The sequence below is a fragment of the Budorcas taxicolor genome, chromosome 6 (genome assembly GCF_023091745.1).
Source record: "Budorcas taxicolor isolate Tak-1 chromosome 6, Takin1.1, whole genome shotgun sequence".
Classification (NCBI taxonomy): Eukaryota; Metazoa; Chordata; class Mammalia; order Artiodactyla; family Bovidae; genus Budorcas; species Budorcas taxicolor.
In genome coordinates, this window is record NC_068915.1 from 59,898,765 (window position 1) to 59,912,632 (window position 13,868).

The window sequence follows — 13,868 nt, forward strand, 5'->3', positions numbered from 1 at the left end:
AAACGGCAATGGAGCAACTTGTTAACACAATGTGTTTTTAGAAACACCAATGCTGAAATCATCAGCCCCAGAGTTAGTTCCAAGTGAAACTATGAAAGGATATATGTATGAAAATCACTTTGATCTGATGTTAATGAAAATAATAGTGTCAGTCATGACTCCTTAAAATTACTCAAGGGAAAGTCGCTCAGTCGTGTCCGACTCTTTGCGACCCCATGGACTGTAGCCTACCAGGCTTCTCAGTCCATGGGATTTTCCAGGCAAGAGAACTGGAGTGGGTTGCCATTTCCTTCTCCAGGGGATCTTCCCGACCCAGGGATCGAACCTGGGTCTCCCGCATTGTAGGCAGACGCTTTACCCACTGAGCCACCAGGGAATTACTCAAACGGACAATTTTTTTTTAATTGGAAAAACACATTACTGTGAAAACGTAGTTTTATAAAGAGGAAGTACACACAGCCCTCAAACTTACAAGCATGTGATTAACAAAAACTGCTTATTAGATTTCTTTTGAGTGGCTGTCTCTAATGTATTTATTGGAAGTAAAACTACAAAATAATAATAATAATTAATTGAAGCAACAGAATACCATTTATAGTACTTAGTTCTCTTTCAAAAATGAAAGGAAAATTATGATAAGAAATCTCCATTTTAGATTCAGTTAATAATTGAACTTAGGATGGAGACATATCAGTTAATAATTGAACTTAGGTTGGAAAATTAAATAACTAAATGCAGTAGTTAAGATTGAAACTAATTTTCAAATCAAACTAAAAACTGGTCCCAATCATTAGTTTTTCTTTCAACCAAGAATTAAATGGAATTTAGAAATATTTATTAAGGGAAAGGCTACCCACTCCAGTTTCTGGCCTGGGGAATTCCATGAACTGTATATAGTCCATGGGGTCACAAAGAGTCGGACACAACCGAGCAACTTTCATTTTCATAGCATTACAATAAAGTCAAAGACAAACTACAAATGGGATGGGCTACAAGACATATAAAGAAAAGTCAGTTTCCTTACTGTGCAGGAGCTCTTACAAACCAATAAAGCAAATGTAATTCAATAAATATGAGCAAAAATATGAATAGGCAATGTGCAGAAAAATTCAATTGCCAATACACATAAAAATATGTTCCACTTTATTCACACTGAATTTTGTTCCATTAAATAAATGTAAATCTAAATTTTAAAAGTCCTATCAAATCAGCAAAAATTTGGAAATTTATAACACCCACTGGTGGTGAAAGGTGGGAAAAACAGGGATTCACATATACTCTAGTGGGAATATAAATGGGTATAAGGACGTGATCAAGCATTCTAAGATGCCTAAGGACACAGAGTAAATTCTTTTTTTTAAAGATTTTTTTGGATTTTTTTGGTGTGGACCATTTTTTTTTTTTTAACTCTTTATTGAATTTGTTACAATACTGCTTCTGTTTTATGTTTTTGGTTTTCGGTCTGAGGTATGTGGGATCTCAGCTCCCTGACCAGGGAAGTCCCCAGAGTAAATTCTTTCATGTGCATATTCTTTGTGTTGCCTGACCTACACTATAGACCCTTACTCATACACTATAGACCCTCAATTCAAAACCTATTAAATGACAAAAATACATTAATTTTTTCACTTGCATAAGAAAACAATCTAGCTCCTGTCCTATCAAAATGAAGAAATGTTTATATATTCAGTAGTAAGGATAATTACTAGTTTGTATAGTGTTGTATAACTTATAGAATTCATTCTTGTTCATACTTAATCTCAGATTGTGGTGGAGTAATTAAAGTTCTCATCAACTTTTAGAAATGGACTACATATAAGGAATACTTATAATATTACACCCTGGGATGGGGAACAGACTTAAATGGAAGCTGTAAAATCCTCAGAGGAAAGGTGTCAGAGGGTGGTGAAATGAATGCTGAGTAGAAGAGAAATGGGTTGAGAAACACTGGCTTGTGAATTTAGAAGTTCTGGTAGGTCCAATTCCCCATACGACTATGATTCAACAGAGCACACATGTGCCCTGTTTAACTGTAAAGGCACTCACCTAGCATACATTATGTGGTTAGTCTCTGGGTAATTTAGATAATTAAACATCAAGTTTCATCTACTGTTATCTGTTGGGTGATCCCTGATTGTTACTGTTTTCTGTAAGTCACCCCTAGTCTACTCACAAGGATTCACATTTACTTTGGATCCCAAAGTCAATGCCAGTACTTAGAGTGGTCTCTGGTGGTCCAGTGGTTGGGGATCTGCCTGTCATTGCAGGGACATGGGTTCGAGCCCTGGTCCAGAAAGATCCCGTATGCTGCGGGACAACTAAGCTTGTGTGCCACGACGACTGAGCTTGTTAGCTGCAGCTCAAGAAATCTTGGGTCCAGCAACAAAGACCCAACTAAGCCAAACATTAAAAACAAGTAATAAAATTAAAACATATATATATATATATATATATATATATATATATATATATATTTTTTAATGCCAGTACTTATTTACTCATACTGGAGTGGATGTGTCTTAAGATTTCAGTAGTCACCAAAAATTACTCCTTGTGCTCCCCCAGGAGGGAGCAACCATAGGATAGCCAAAGTTTATTAGCTCTTTTACACCAGAAATTTCTTTTAGAAATCTTTATTGAGGATTGGCAGGTAGAATTCAATGTGGCAAAGAAAAAAACAGAATGGGTCAGAGTCTCAGGAATTGACATGGTCCTTGTGGTCCCTATTATCTGATGACATTAGTGATTTCACCTGTACCTCATGCATTTCTTTCCTGTTAAAAACTAGTATCTAGATATAATATATAATAAATACACACACACACACACCTTAACAGCTGCTTCAGGGTGTGTGTGCCTTAACTTGATGTCTTGGCACTCTTTGAAATGATCATCTTGAGGGTTAGTGGTCTCTTGTTCTGGCTGGCCTAAAGTTTTTGGAAAATAGTAGACAGCCAATAACACAGGTTGGTAATACAGAGCTACAAAATATATTGAACCTAAAGCTTTTAATAATATATTCTCAGCATAGCATAGAAAATTCTATTGGATATTTAAGTGTTTAAGGAGCTCAGGCCTGGAGAGGTAGATGTCTGTGGTGCTGATTCCAGGCCACTCTAACTGCTTAATTTAGAACTCATGGCCCATTACTTATGGCGCTCAGCACATCTGCCCCATCTTTCACACCCTTCTATTTGTAATCAGGCTACACAAAGAACAAGAGTGGCTTGACCCCACGTATAAAGAGACAAACAAAATTTAATTGTTATTAATATAACTGCATCTTTGACTAATTCACACTAAGTTCAGTCTTCCAAAAAATAAATCTACTTCTTACCCGTCCCTGGATAAAATTCATCTAATTTTATATATCACAAAGAAAGCTGATTGTCAATTTATAGACTAATGAGTTCTTTTCTTCACTTTTTCCCTATGTATAATCTAGTATTCTCAAATTTCTCTGTATCTACAAGGCCAGAGGAAAAAAGGGGGATATCCATATCCTTTCTAATACTTAGTGATGCTTCTAATAAAAAATTTTAATGAGAAAAAAAAGACAGGGGAGGGAGAAAGACTAATTGAGTAATTGAGTACTGGTTGTACTTACTCTACTAACTAGAAAATAACTGGGGGAAAATGTCTTTAAAATACTTTATTCTTCGGGTAAAATGGTAATAATTATTTCCCTATAACAACCCGAGAGATGTTGTGAGGGAGAAAAATATACGATATGCATGAAAATGTTCTGAGTGTTCAGGAAGAGAAGCAATGTATTATTATTAAAATAATGCTCACCTATTGTTTTAATAGTAAATACTTATATTCAAATGGTAAAAACATAAAACTTGCATCTAGTTATAGTCAATAAAATATTTTTATTAAAATATTACTTTGCTTGAAGGTTTTAGGATTATCTTAACTATTATTATTCATAAATAACTAGAGATTGGCTATATTTTCATTTTAAAGGAAGCTAACCGAAGGTTTCCTGATGAGGATTGATCTATATATATTTTTTTCTTTCTCTGAAAGTAACAGCCACCCTTTGGCTGAAGGATGGGAATAACCTGTATGTATTTTTTAAAAATTCCATTTAGGCACATAAATAGCAGCCCATGTCTTGAAGCTGCAATGGGACGACATGCTACCCTCATGGAGCCTGAAGTGAAGTGAAGTCACTCAGTCATGTCCGACTCTTTGCGACCCCATAGACTGTAGCGTACCAGGCTCCTCTGTCCATGGGATTTTCCAGGCAACAGTACTGGAGTGGATTGCCATTTCCTTCTCCAGGGGATCTTCCCAACCCAGGGCTCGAACCCAGGTCTCCCTCACTGTAGACAGACACTTTTCCGTCTGAGCCACCAGGGAAGTCCTAAGGCACCAGAATCTTAATGTTAGCTCCTCTGTCGAGTTCAGAGAGGGCATTTCTATCCCCACTTCAAGAGGAGAATTTGACGTACTATAAAGCTTAAATTAGAATTTTTTAGTGACACGATTTTCATAATTTATGGTACTCCCATCCTGACCTTGTCTCAAATTTGTTTAGGAAAATTCATTTCTTGGGACTTTCCTGGTGGTGCAGTGGATAGGAGTCCGCCTGTCAATGCAGGGGACACATCTTTGATCCCTGGTCTGGTAAGATTCCACATGCCTCCGAGCAACTAAACCCCTGTGCCACAACTACTGAGCCCATGCCTTAGAGCCTGGAGCTGCAACTCCTGAGCCCCTGAACTGCAACTCCTGAAGCCTGTGCACCCTAGAGCCAGCAAGTCACAACTACTGAGCCTGAATGCGGCAACTACTGAAACCCGTGTGTCTAGAGCCTGCGCTCTGCAACAAGAGAAGGCACCTCAATGAGAAACCCCCACAACACAACTGGAGAAAGCCTGAGTGCAGCAACAAAGACCCAACATGGCCAGAAATAAATAAATTTTAAAGAGAAATGAAATTTCTTGCAATCGTTCTCATAGTACCATTACAATATAGATAGATGGATGATCAAATAAGTTAAATCTGCAATCTTTTGGAGAAAAGAAGATCTCCTGTTTGGAAGTAACAGACAAGGTGGCCACACTTCAGTAGGAAATGTGTCTTGGTAGTAAATGCAGGTGAGGTTCATTCTGGTAGCACATTCGGGTGAGGTCATGGATGGTTGGCAAAGAAGCACAAACTAATGGAAACAGAACTCCAAGTTCTGCAGTTACTTTACATGGACGTAGCTCAACATAGACCCATCTGACCTGACAACAACAGCAGCAACAGAATAGCTAACCATTTGCTATGTGCCGACTCTGGGCTTCCTGGGTGGCTCAGACAGTAAACAATCTGCCTGTGATGCAGGAGACCTGGGTTTGATTCCTGGGTTGGGAAGATCTCCTGGAGGAGCACACGGCAACCCACTCCAGTATTCTTGCCTGGAGAATCCCCATGGACAGAGGAGCCTGGCAGGTTACAGTCCATGAGTCACAAAGAGTCAGGCATGACTGAGTGACTAAGCACAGCAACTCTGGCCAAGACTTCACGTGTTAGCTCATTTAATCCTTACAACAACACTATGAGGTAGTGACTATCTCCATGCATATTTTACAGATGTGGAAACTGAGGCTTAGAGAACTTATATACGTTGTCCAAAGTCTCACAGCTACTAAGTGAGAGACAGAACTCACACCGAGGCAGCCAGACTCCAGAGTCCATGTCTCAGCCCCAGAACCACAATGCCACATAGACTCCATGACAGTGAGAAGCTAGTATTTCAACAATTAGTCTCTGTGTACCTGCCTCATGAATCCAGCTGCCTTGTGATTCTGTCCCCAGAGGAGGGTCTCAATGGAATGGCTCAGAATTGGCATCGCTCACCCACACTCGCAAACTGTCTTGTGAGATAGAAAATGAAGACACCAATTAAAATGCAGTAAGCAATCTATCCTTCCACTTTAAAAAACTAGAAAAAGAAGAGCAAACTAAACTTGAAACAACACAAAGAAGGCATAGAAATAAAAAAGAATAAAGATTCAAACGGAAATAAAAGAAGCGGAGACTAGAAAAACAATTAAAAAAAAAAATCAATGAAACTGAAAGTTGGTTCTTTAATAGAAAAAAATAGACAAACCTTTAGTTAGAATGACCGAGAAATAAGAGAGAAGACTCAACTTACTAAACTCAGGAATAAAAGAGGGATGTCACTACTACTTCTCAGAAATAAAAAATTATAAAGGAATACTATGAACAACTGCATGGCAGCAAGTCTACGACCTAGATGTAATGGACAAATTCCTAGAAAGATATTTATATCAAAACAGACACAAGAAGAAATACAAAATCTGAAGAAACTTATAATAAATCTATTATAAGTACAACAACAACAAAAAATTTGAATTAGTAATAATTTTTTTTTTCATGAAGAGCCCAGGAACTTTGCTCATGAATTCTGCCAAATGTTTAAAGTATGATAATCACCAATCCTCCACAAACTCTTGTAAAAAAATAGAAAAGGACAGAACACTTCTCAATTCAATGCGGCCAGTGTTACCCTACTACAGAATCCTGACAAAGATATCACAAGAAAACTACAAATCAACATCTCTTATGAATACAGATGCAAAAATCCTCAACAAAACCCAAATTGAACACAACATATAAAGATTATATACCAGACCAAGTATGATATATCCCAGGAATGCAAGATTTTAACATAAGAAAATCAATCAATGAAATACACTGTTGTTTAGTCACTAAGTTGTGTCTGACTCTTCTGTGACCCTGTGGACTATGGCCTGCCAGGCTCCTCTGTCCATGGAATTTCCCAGGCAAGAATACCAGAGTGGGTTGCTCTTTTGTTTTCCCGACACAGAGATTGAACCCTGTCTCCTGCGTTGGCAGGTGGACTCTTTACCACTGAGCAACCAGGGAAGCCCTAATGCAACACATTGTACCTTACCAATAAAGCACAAAAACCATACAATCATTTTAACAGACACACATTAAAAAAATCTGACATTATGCAACAACCTTAATGATTAAAACACTCAACATACTAGGAACCAAGGGAACTTCTTCAATCTGGTTAAAAAAAAAAAAAGCATCTACAAAAGTCTACAACTAACATCATACATCTTGGTAAAAGAGTGAATGCTTTCTCCCTAAAATCTGTGACAAGATAAATATACCCATTCTTTGTCACATTTACTAAAAATTGTGCTGGAGATTTTAGCCAGGGTAATTAGGTAAGAGAAAGAAATAAAGGGCAATCCTATTGTAAAAAAAAAAAAGAAAGAAAGAAAAGAAAAGAAATAAAACTACATATATTCAGGAACTGGAGAAGTAAATGGTCCTTCACTCCAGCATTCTTGCCTGGAAAATTCTTGCCTGGACAGAGAAGCCTGGTGGGCTACAGTTCATGGAGTTGCAAAGAGTCTGACAGGACTGAGCAACTGAGCATATTCAGGAATTCTGTGGCAGTCCAGTGGTTAAGAATTGGCACTTTCACTGCTGTGGCCTGGGTTCAATCCCTGGTTGGAGAACTAAGATCCCACAAGCTACATAACTCAGCCAAAAACAACAACAACAACAACAACAAAAATCTACATATACTCACAGCTGAAATGATCTTACTTGTAGATTATCCTAAAGAATCCACTAAAATACCAGTAGAACTACTAAATATTCAATAAGTTTATCAAGGTTGCAGCATACAAAACCAATCTACAAAAGTAATACAACTGTGTTTAAATTAAATTACAATTTAAATTAAAATACAATTGTATTTCTATAAACTATCAATGAATGGTCCAAAAAATGAAATTAATAAAAAAAATTTCATTTAAAATAGCTTCAAAAATATCATAGTAACATGAACGCTTCAAAACACTGTTGACAGAAATGAGAAGATCGACATAAATAGAAAAACATCCATGTTCATGGATCAAAGGTGTAATGTTAAGATGGCAGTCCTCCTCAAACTGATCTATGTAGTCAACACAATCTTTATCAATATTCCAGCTAACTTCTTTGAAGAAATCGATAAGCTGGTCTTCATATTTGTAAGAGAATTAAAGGGGCCCAAAAGGCAAAATGATCTTGAAAAAGAACAGCAAAGTTGGAGGACTCACATTTCCCAACTTCAAAACTTAGTATAAAGCATATAGCTTTATACTTCCAATATAGCTTTATGCTTCCCAAGTGGCACTAGACTAGTGGTAAAGACTCTGCCTGTCAATGCAGGAGCCACAGGAGATGCCGGTTTGATCCCCGGGTTGGGAAGATCCCCTGGAGGAGGAAATGGCAACCTGCTCCAGTATTCTTGCCTGGGAAATCTGAAGGACAGAGGAGCCTGGAGGACTACAGTCTGTGGGGTTGCAGAGAGTCAGACACGACTGAACAACCAAGCACTTGATGGTAATTAAGACAGTATAGTACTAACAAGGATGGACATACTGATCAGTGGAATAGAAATGAGAGACAAGAAGACAGAGTAAAACATGAAACCATACACCTACAGTCAGCTGACTTTTGACAAGGGTATGAAGTTCACTCAATGGGAAAAGAATATCTTTTTAAGAAGTGATGCTAGAACAACTATCCAAATGCAAGAGAATGAAGTTGGACCCATAACTCATACCATATACAAAAACTGAATAATATGAGTCACCCAACTATAAGAGCTAAAACTATGAAACTCTTAGAAGAAAAGATAGATGTAAATCTTCATGACCTTAGATCAGGCAATGGCATTTTAGATATAACATCAAAAGTATAAACAATAGAAGAAAAAAATCATTAAACTGGACTTGGCCAAATGAAACATTTTTGTGCCTCACAGCTCATCATTGCTAAAGTAAAACGATAACCCACAAGATGGGAGAAAATATTTGCAAATTATATGTCTAATAAGAGACTTGTATCTAAAGTATATAAAGAACTCCTACAACTTAATAATAAAAAGACAACCCAATTGAAAAGCAGGCAAATGATCTGAATGGACTTACTTCAAAGAAGATATACAAATGGCCAAAAAGCACACAGAAAATGCTCAACATAACTAGCCACCAGCAAAATATAAATTAAAACTGCAACGAAATATCAGTTTTACACAACCACCAGGATGATCGTGACCAAAAAAACCTCATCAAAACAAGTGTTGGAAGGATGTGTAGACATTGCAAGCCTCATACTGCTAATGGGAATGTAAAATGGTGTAGTCACTTTGGATGGAAAGCTGTCTGGCAGGTCCTTAAAAGGTGGAGCACAGCTTTACCATAGCCCAGCAATTCCACTCCATAGTATATACCCAAGAGAAATGAATACTCTCTTCATCATCCCCTTATACTTCCCCTCCTCAATCTGCTTCATCACTCCAGCCAACCCTCCTAACAACCTTGAGTGGTTTAGCAGAAAGAAAACAAGCCTTCGAGTCTGGTATGTGTGTCCATGCCCAGTTGTGTCCGACTCTTTATGACCCCATGAACTGTGGCCTGTCAGACTCCTCTGTCCATGGGATTTCCCAGGCAAGAACACTGGAGTGGGTTGCTATTTCCTCCTCCAGGGAATCTTCCTGACCCAGGGATCAAACCCATATTTCTGCATCTCCTGCACTGGCAGGCAGATTCTTTCTCAAAAACTAACCTTAGTCGCTTTCTACTTAGTAACCTTGGATGTTAATTTGTAAAATAAAGATTACAGAATACCCAAATTGTTAAAAAATATTTCCAGAGTTCCCACTGTGAGCTGGGTACTGAGAATACATACCTGAATAGGACAGACTCTGCAGCTGAAAAACTCACAGTTTAGTAGGAGACCAAGAAAAGAAGCAAATATTGCAATACGGTGTGATAAACGCCATGATGGATGACATCGTGAAGGAGGGAGTTGAGAAAGAGGAAGGCTTTATGCTATGGCTGTGGGATTTCAACTAGACAATGTGTCCACAGGACACTTGGTACATAGCAAGTGCTCAAAATGTGTGAAGTTCTTTCTCCACAAAGGGTGCTAGGAACGTACAAGAAAAAATTTTTAAGTTTCGTTAAGAGAGATAAGAAATTGGAAAGGGCTGTTCACTGTTCCAGCCTGTTACTGTTCTTGTTTTAGTCATGTCTGACTCTTTTGCGACCCCTGGACTATAGGCTGCCAGGCTCCTCTGTCCATGAGACTTCCCAGGCAAGAGTACTGGATGGGTTGCTATTTCCTTTTCCAGGGGCTTAATTTACCTGAAGAAAGGTGGGCATCAATGTTTTATTTCTTCTTGCTTATAAATATAACTAGAAAGATATTATTGTAATAAATCAAAGTTATAACAAATAAATGTGGGTGTTTGGGGGTAATATTATGAATTTTAACCTAATTCTAATTTGGTCAAATTCAGGAAAATCATTCAAGAATTCCAGACTCTTCAATCATTCAATACATATTTTTTGATTCCCTACTATGTGGTACCAGGAAAGAGAGATAAAATTGAAACTACCACAACCTTACAAATGACTAAGAAAGAGAAAACAAATCCTTAATAATTGCAATGTTGACAGAATAACATGTTGTATCTATTCCCTGACAAGGATTATTCCGGAGGTTTTCTTGCTCTTGAAACAAAGCAGAGAACTGATGCTCATAATACTGGTTCCTTCCCAATCAGATCTGTACTCTTATACCAATTTCTAGAACTAGACATTTGCAAATGGGCTTTTACTTGGTGGGGAAAAAAAAAATGATAAAAATTTCTCAATATGGACAAGTCAAGCACTCAATGTTCTCAGAGTAAATCTTGCTGAAATGATAAAACCTCCAGCAGTTATCAAGAGTCTCAGCCACATAGATAAACCACCCAATAATCAGTAAATCCATGTTAGTGCAAGGAAGGTGGTGTAATTCAACTCTGGAGTCTGAGGCAGAAGATGTGGGAATCAGCGGAGCAGCAGCGCAGAGGAAAGGGAGCCCACAGGTACAACAGACACCTACTTTCTCCTGCCCATCCACCCTCCCACGGCTCCTGGCAACGGACCCCTCTATGTCCCAGGACTCAGGGACACACCCAGGTGTGCCACTGTGCTGGTGAACTGGAGTCCTTTTGGATACGAGGAAGCTGAAACTAAAAAACCAACACACAGGACAACAGACTGAGAGAGCGAGGGAGAAAATCAATCCTGATGACCTCTTTTGATTCCTTTGATCCAGTCACATTCTAACTCCTTAGAATTTCCAGCTAAGTAAATATATATGTATATATGTAATTTTATGTGATTTTATTTGGTATATTAGTGGATTGATTCCTTAAACTATTTGGGATTGGATTTCTGTCGCTTGCAACCAAATGAATCCTTAAATGGCAAAGGGTCTCACTGAAGCTCTCCTCCTTAGTATGTATTATTATGGGATGGGGTAACCAAGGTCACATAGTACTCTCACCTAACCCCAATTCACTCTTCTCACTCATTTTTACAGTTCAACAAATGTACTCTCCAGGTCTAGTAAAAAGCTTTCTTTTTTCCTTTCTGAATTCCTTTAGTAAAATTTTACTCTATGTCTTTTTGCCCTTATTGAAAAGGGCATTTCACTGTTTTGTATAACAGAAGAGTGGTGCTAATGTATCTTTGAAGAGAAATGCTGACATTCAAACAGAAAATTAACCAAGGATAGGATTTCATTCCAATCCCAAAGAAAGGCAATGCCAAAGAATGCTCAAACTACTGCACAACTGTACTCATCTCACACGCTAGTAAAGTAATACTCAAAATTCTCCAAGCCAGGCTTCAGCAATATGTGAACCGTGAACTTCCAGATGTTCAGGCTGGATTTAGAAAAGGCAGAGGAACCAGAGATCAAATTGCCAACATTCGCTGGACCATCGAAAAAGCAAGAGAGTTCCAGAAAAACATCTGTTTCTGCTTTATTGACTATGCCAAACCCTTTGACTGTGTGGATCACAATAAATTGTGGAAAATTCTGAAAGAGATGGGAATACTAGACCACCTGACCTGCCTCTTGAGAAACCCGTATGCAGGTCAGGAAGCAACAGTTAGAACTGGACATGGAACAACAGACTGGTTCCAAATAGGAAAATGAGTACATCAAGGCTGTATATTGTCACCCTGCTTATTTAACTTATATGCAGAGTACATCATGAGAAACGCTGGACTGGAAGAAGCACAAGATGGAATCAAGATTGCCGGGAGAAATATCAATAACCTCAGATATGCAGATGATATCACCCTTATGGTAGAAAGTGAAGAAGAACTAAAGGGCCTCTTGATGAAAGTGAAAGAGGAGAGTGAAAAAGTTGGCTTAAAGCTCAACATTCAGAAAACTAAGATCATGGCATCTGGTCCCATCACTTCATGGGAAATAGACGGGAGAACAGTGGAAACAGTGTCAGACTTTATTTTGGGGGGCTCCAAAATCACTGAAGATGGTGATTGCAGCCACGAAATTAAAAGACGCTTACTCCTTGGAAGGAAAGTTATGACCAACCTAGATAGCATATTTAAAAGCAGAGATATTACTTTGCCAACAAAGGTCCATCTAGTCAAGGCTATGGTTTTTCCAGTAGTCATGTATGGATGTGAGAGTTGGACTGTGAAGAAAGCTGAGCACCAAAGAATTGATGCTTTTGAAGTGTGGTGTTGGAGACGACTCTTGTGAGTCCCTTGGACTGCAAGGAAATCCAACCAGTCCATCCTTACTAAAGGAGATCCGTCCTGAGTTTTCATTGGAAGGACTGATGTTGAAGCTGAAACTCCAGTACTTTGGCCACCTCATGCGAAGAGTTGACTCATCTGAAAAGACTCTGATGCTGGGAAAGATTGAGGGCAGGAGGAGAAGGGGACGACAGAGGATGAGATGGTTGGATGGCATCACCGACTCAATGGACATGAGTTTGGGTAAACTCCGAGAGTTGGTGATGGATAGGGAGGCCTGACGTGCTGCAGTTCACGGGGTCGCAAAGAGTTGGATGCGACTGAGTGACTGAACTGAACTGAATTCCAATAAGGAAGGTGCCTTCTGGAATTTCCTTTGTGAAAAGTGGTCAGGTCTCGGGGCTTCTTTCTCTCTCCTAATAGAAAATTCTCATATTCCTGGAGACAATTCTTTTCCAGTTATTACACTCAAATGCTACTGATGTGTAGTCTCTTAAAGGCTCCGTTGCCTGTCAGCTCCAGTTCTGTGCCTGCTTTCCTGAGCAGTGTTAACTGGAATTGCTCAAAGGAACAGAAACAGGCCTCTCACCTTCCAAGATGGCCCACATTGTGGAGTGTGTATCTCTCTCAACAAATCTACTTTTTATCTATCAAAAAAAAAGAAAAGGAACAGAAACAATCGTCCTCATTTTCTGTTTCCTTTTATCTTCCTTCTGCTTCCCTCTTAGAAAAAAAGTCAGAGAGGACAGACAAGAATAAAGAACAAAACCTAGTGGGAAGTAACTTTTACAGCAAACTATGGAGAATCCGTAAGAGAATTTTCAACAAGGGTTGGACCAAATCAGCACTTGTGTGGACTAAACAGTGGCTCACTCATATACCTGTTTATTTATAGTGCAAAGTAGGGCTATCAGCAGAAACTATGGCTTCTAAACTATCATTCGGTCTAAACTATTATACATCACCTTGGATGAACACCCTTGGCTGGAGAGCATTGAAAAACAAAATAAAACTAGAATTTGTGGAGGGTCCTAGCCCTTGGTCATTTTCAAAAGTTCTTGATGATTTTAATATGTAGCCAAGTCAAAACCAATCATCTCTACAGACATCCAAACAAACTCTTTATCCAACAGTTGCGATTATGCTGGGCAGCTTGGGCTATAACCAAAATGACCAGTAACAATGCTTCTGCACAAGCAGATAATTAAAGCTATCAGTTCTAGTGTCTTTACTGCATATCTGTTT

The 13,868-nt window shown here is 38.6% G+C and overlaps 1 non-coding gene across 1 annotated transcript; it reads right to left on the reverse strand.

The window, feature by feature from the left end:
- Window positions 1-304: 304 nt before the first annotated feature.
- On the reverse strand, window positions 305-376 carry TRNAC-ACA (transfer RNA cysteine (anticodon ACA)). The gene has a single exon. It is a non-coding gene; the product is annotated as a tRNA-Cys (tRNA).
- Window positions 377-13,868: the final 13,492 nt, after the last annotated feature.